This window comes from Myotis lucifugus, unplaced genomic scaffold, assembly GCF_000147115.1.
Source record: "Myotis lucifugus unplaced genomic scaffold, Myoluc2.0 scaffold_29, whole genome shotgun sequence".
In the NCBI taxonomy this organism is placed as follows: Eukaryota; Metazoa; Chordata; class Mammalia; order Chiroptera; family Vespertilionidae; genus Myotis; species Myotis lucifugus.
In genome coordinates this window covers 3,347,291-3,353,675 of record NW_005871077.1, presented here as the reverse complement: position 1 = coordinate 3,353,675, position 6,385 = coordinate 3,347,291, and positions in this window count along the sequence as shown.

The following is a 6,385-nucleotide window of genomic DNA, read 5'->3' as shown; positions in this document are numbered from 1 at the left end:
CTCCTTTAATTTATTTCTTCGGTGTTTTAAAATTTTCTGAGTACATATTATTTACCTCCTTGGTTAAATTTATTCCTAGGTAGTTTATTTATTTATTTTTGATACAATTAAAAATGGGATTTAAAAAATTTTCCTTTTTGACAGTTCATTATTGATATATAAAAATATAACTGATTTATAAAATTAATTTTCTATCCTGTTATTTTACTGACTTCATTTATTAGTTCTAGTAGTTTTTTGGTGGAATCTTTAGTGTTCGCTATATACAGTATCATGTCATCTGCAAATAATGACAGTTTTACTTCTTCCTTTCCAACTTGAATGCCTTTTATTTCTTATTCTTATCTGATTGCTGTGGCAAGGACTTTAAATACTATGTTAAGTAACCATGGTGAAAGCAAACATCCCTGTCTTGGTCCCAATCTTAAGGAAAATACTGAAATAGTTTTTACCCATTGAATATGATGCTGGCTGTAGGTTTGTCATATATGGCCTTTATTATGTTGAGGTATGATCCCTCTATTCCCACTCTGCTGAGAGTTTTTATCATAAACCAGAGGCTCAGTGCACAAAAATTTGTGCACTCAGGAGGGTCCCTCAGCCTGGTCTGTGCCCTCTTGCAGTCTGGGACCCCTCAGGGGATGTCCACCTGCTGAGTTAGGCCCACTCCCCAGGGGATTGGGACTAAGCTGGGAGTCAGACATCCCTCTGGCAGCCGGGAGCTCTCAGGAAATGTCCACTTGCCAGCGGGGAGCAGGCCTAAACTGCAGTCGGACATCCTTAGTGCTGCTGAGGAGGCAGGAGAGGCTCCCGCCACCACCGCTGTGCTGGAAGCCATCAGCCTGGCTTGTGGTGGAGCAGAGCTCCCCCTGTGGGAGCACACTGACCACCAGGGGGCAGCTCCTACATTGAGCGTATGCCCCCTGGTGGTCAGTGTGTGTCATAGTGACCAGTCATTCCCAGTTGTTCTGCTGTTAGGGTCAATTTGCATATTACCCTTTTATTATATAGGATGGGTGCTGGGTTTTATCAAATGGTGTTTTTTTTGCATCTATGGATATGATAATGTGATTTTATATTTCACTAGAGGTCTGTGAAATATAAAATCACATTCGTACACCAGTGGGGTCCCTCGGCCTAGCCTGCAGGATCTGGCCAAAACCAGCTCTCCGACATCCCCCAAGGGGTCCCAGATTGTGAGAGGGTGCAGGCCAGGCTGAGGGACCCCACCAGTGCACGATCGGGGCCGGGGAGGGACACGGGAAGTTGGCCAGCCAGGAAGGGACTGCAGGAGGGGTCCAGAGTGTGTCTGGCCAGACTCGCTCATTCCTGATTGGCCGGACCTCAGCAGCAAGCTAACCTACCAGTCAAGCCTCTGCCCCCTGGTGGTCAGTGCACATGATAGCGACTGATCGACAGGTCAACTGTATGCCCTCTGGTGGTCATTGCACGCCATAGCAAGCAGTTGAGTGTCCTTAGCATATCATTAGCATATTACCCTTTGATTGGTTAAACGGATGACTGGACCACTGGACACTTAGCATAATACGCTTTATTTTATTTTATTTTTTTTATTGCTTAAAGTATTACAAAGAGTATTACATAGGTCTCTTTTTTTTTTCTCCCCTTGACATTCCCCCGGGATCCCCTACCCCTCAGTGTCTTATGTCCATTGGTTATGCTTACATGCATGCATACAAATCCTTCGGTTGATCTCTTACCCCCCTTCCTGCACCCCAACCCTCCCCAGCCTTCCCGCTGTAGTTTGACAGTCTGTTCGATGCTGCTCTGCCTCTGTATCTATTTTTGCTCATTCTATCTAATAATAGACATACATGGTAATTGACCATACCTCCGCTATGCTTCCCATTGGCTAATCAGCAGGATATGCAAATTAACTGCCAACAAAGATGGGGGCCGGCAGCCACGCAGCTGAAGTGAGCAGGAGGTTTGCTTGCTCCAGTGATGGAGGAAGCCAAGGTTCCCCGCCTGCCGCGACCCAGCTCTGAGCCTGAAAGCAACAATGTTTCAATTATAGAAGCTAAACCAACCCCAGATACCTGCTTTCAGGCAGCCAGGGCCTCAGAGCTGAGAGCGCCAGTGATGGCAACAGAGTTTCAATCATAGAAGCCAAACAAACCCAGATACCTGCTTTCAGCCAGCCACGGCCTCAGAGCTGGAGCCGGGCCTCAGAGCTGGAGCTGGCTCTCAGCTCCAATGACAGCTATAGAAGGTAAATAAATCCCAGAATAAAAAAAAAAAGAAAAAAAGGAGAGGCTGGGAGCTTCAGTCACCTGCCAGCCTGAAAACAGCCCTCAACCCCTCACCCAGACTGGCCAGGCACCCCAGTGGGGACCCCCACCCTGAAGGGGGTGTGACCAGCTGCAAACAGCCATCAGCCCCTCACCCAGGCTGGCCAGGCACCCAAGCGGGACCCGCACCCTGATCCAGGACACCCTTCAGGGCAAACCAGCCATCCCCACCGTGCACCAGGCCTCTATCCTATATAGTAAAAAGGTAATATGCAAACTGACCCTAACAGCAGAAAGACTGGGAATGACTGGTCACTATGACACACACTGACCACCAGGGGGCAGACACTCAATGCAGGAGCTGCCCCCTGGTGGTCAGTGCGCTCTCACAGGGGGGAGCTCTGCTCAGCCACAAGCCAGGCTGATGGCTGCCAGTACAGCAGTGGTGGTGGGAGCCTCTCCTGCCTCCTCAGCAGCGCTAAGGATGTCTGACTGCAGCTTAGGTCTGCTCCCCGCTGGCAAATGGACATCCCCTGAGGGCTGCCGGGCTGCCAGAGGGATGTCTGATTGCCATCTTAGTCCCAATCCCCCGGGGAGCAGGCCTAAGCCAGCAAGTGGTCACCCCCGAGGGGTCCCAAACTGCGAGAGGGCACAGGCTGGGCTGAGGGACTCCCCCGAGTGCACAAATTTTTGTGCACCGGGCCTCTAGTCAGTTTATAATGGTCTTAATTATCCATAAATGAGTGAGATCATGTGGTATTTTTCTTTCATTGACTGGCTTATTTCACTTAGCATAATGCTCTCCAGTTCCATCCATGCTGTTGCAAATGGTAAGAATTCCTTCTTTTTTACAGCAGCATAGTATTCCATCGTGTAGATGTACCACAGTTTTCTAATCCATTCATCTGCTGATGGGCACTTAGGCTGTTTCCAGATCTTAGCTATGGTGAATTGTGCTGCTATCAACATAGGGGTGCATATATTCTTTCTAATTGGTATTTCTGGTTTCTTGGGATATATTCCTAGAAGTGGGATCACTGAGTCAAATGGAAGTTCCATTTTTAGTTTTTGGAGGAAACTCCATACTGTTCTCCACAGTGGCTGCAACAGTCTGCATTCCCACCAGCAGTGCACGAAGTTTCCTTTTTCTCCACATCCTGTCCAGCACTTGTCATTTGTTGATTTGTTGTTGATAACCATTCTGACAGGTGTGAGATGGTACCTCATTGTTGTTTTGATTTGTATCTCTCAGATGATTAGTGACTTTGAGCATGTTTTCATATGTCTCTTGCTTTCTGAATGTCCTCTTTTTAAAAGTGTCTATTTAGGTCCTTTGCCCATTTTTTTATTGGATTGTTTATCTTCCTTTTGTTAAGTTGTATGAGTTCCCTGTAAATGTCGGAGATTAAACCCTTATTGGTGATAACATTGGCAAATATGTTCTTCCATGCAGTGGGCTATCTTGTTGTTTTGTTCATGGTTTCTTTTGCTGTGCAGAAGCTTTTTATTTTGATGTAGTCCCATTTGTTTATTTTCTCTTTAGTTTCCAATGCCCTAGGAGCTGTATCGGTGAAGAAATTGCTTCAGCATATGTCTGAGATTTTGTTGCCTTTGGATTCCTCTAGTATTTTTATGGTTTCCTGTCTTACATTTAAGTCCTTTATCCATTTTGAGTTTATTTTTGTGTATGGTGTAAGTTGGTGGTCTAGTTTCATTTTTTTTTGCATGTATCTATCCAATTTTCCCAACAACATTTATTGAAGAGACTATCTTGACTCCATTGTATGTTCTTATCTCCTTTGTCAAATATTAATTGAGCATATTGGTTCAGGTTGATTTCTGGGCTCTCTATTATATTCCATTGATCTGTATGTCTGTTCTTGTGCCAGTACCAGGCAGTTTTTAGAACAGTGGCTTTGTAATATAGCTTGATATCTGGTATTGAGATCCCACCTACTTTGTTCTTCTTTCTAAGGATCGCTGCAGCTATTCGGGGTCTTTTTTTATTCCAGATAAATTTTTGGAGAGTTCATTCTAGGTCTGTGAAATATGCTGTTGGTATTTTAATGGGAAGTGCGTTGAATTTATAGATTGCTTTGGGTAGTATGGACATTTTAATGATGTTGATTCTACCAATCCAAGAACATGGTATGTTCTTCCATCTCTTTATGTCTTCCTCTATCTCTTTTTTCAACGTCCTGTAGTTTTCTGAGTAGAGGTCTTTTACCTCTTTAGTTAAGTTTATTCCTAGGTATTTTAATATTTTTGGTGCGAAGGTAAATGGGATTGCTTTTTTAGTCTCTCTTTCTGTAAGTTCACTATTGGTGTATAGAAATGCCATAGATTTCTTGGCGTTAATTTTGTATCCTGCTACATTGCCAAATTCATTTATTAAGTCTAATAGTTTTTTGATGGAGTCTTTAGGGTTTTTATGTATAATATCATGTCATCTGAGAATAAGGACAGTTTTACTTCTTCTTTTCCAATTTGGATGCCTTTTATTTCTTCTTCTTGTCTAATTGCAATGGCTAATACTTCCAGTACTATGTCTAACAGGAGTGGTGAGAGTGGGCATCCCTGTCTTGTTTCTGTTCTTAAGGGAAATGGTGTTAGTTTTTGTCCATTGAGTATGATGTTGGCTGTGGGTTTGTCATATATGGCTTTTATTATGTTGAGGTATGATCCTTCTATTCCCACCTTGCTGAGAGTTTTTATCAGAAATGGGTGTTGGATTTTGTCAAATGCTTTTTCTGCATCAATTGATATGACTATGTGATATTTTTCTTTCAATTTGTTTATGTGATGTATCACATTTATTGATTTGTGGATATTGTACCATCCTTGCATCCCTGGGATAAATCCTACTTGGTCATGGTGTATGATCTTTCTGATGTACTGCTGGATCTGATTTGCTAAGATTTTGTTGAGGATTTTGGCATCTATGTTCATGAGGGATATTGGCCTGTAATTCTCTTTCATTGTGTTGTCTTTACCTGTTTTTAGTATTAGGGTAATGCTGGCTTCATAGAATGAGCTGGGAAGTGTTCCTTCCTCTTGAATTTTTTGGAATAGTCTGAGGAGGATAGGTTTTAGTTCTTCCTTGAATGTTTGGTAGAACTCCCCTGTGAAGCCATCTGGCCCCGGGCTTTTGTTTGCTGGAAGCTTTTTTGATGACTGCTTCAATTTCTTCCATAGTTATCGGCCTATTGAGATTTTTAGATCCTTCCTGATTGAGTTTTAGAATGTTGTATATTTCTAGGAATATGTCCATTTCCTCCAGGTTGTCTAGTTTGTTGGAGTAGAGTTGTCCCTAGTATTTTTTAACAATCATTTGTATTTCTGTGGGGTCTGTTGTTATTTCGCCTCTATCATTTCTGATTTTGTTTATTTGGGTCCTCTCTCTTTGCTTCTTGGTGAGCCTGGCTAGAGGTTTGTCAATCTTGTTTATCCTTTCAAAGAACCAGCTCTTGGTTTCATTGATTTTCTGTATTGTTTTTTTGGTCTCTATGTCATTTATTTCTGCTCTAATCTTTATTATCTCCTTCCTTCTGCTCACTCTGGGCTTTTCTTGTTTCACTCTTTCTAATTCTTTGAGATGTAGAGTTAGATGATTTACTACCATTTTTTCTTGTTTTTTGAGATAGGCCTGTAGAGCTATAAACTTCCCTCTCAGGACTGCTTTCATTGTATCCCATAGGTTTTGGATTATTGTGTTTTCATTGTCATTAGTTTCCAGGATGTTTTTAATTTCTTCTTTGATCTCATTGGAAACCCAATCAATATTTAATAACATGCTATTCAGCTTCCAAGTGTTTGAGTATTTTGGGTTGCTTTTATTGTAGTTTATTTCTAATATTATGCCACTGTGGTCTGAGAAGATGCTTGGTATGATTTCAATCTTCTTGAATTTGGGGAGACTTTGCTTGTGACCCAATATGTGGTCTATTTTTGAGAATGTCCCATGTACACTTGAGAAGAACGTATATTCTGCGGCTTTGGGGTGAAATGTTCTGAAGATGTCAATTAAGTCCATCTGATCTAGTGAGTCATTTAGGATTGCTGTTTCTTTGCTGATTTTTTGTCTAGAGGATTTATCCAGTGATGTCAGTGGTGTATTAAAGTCCCCTACTATG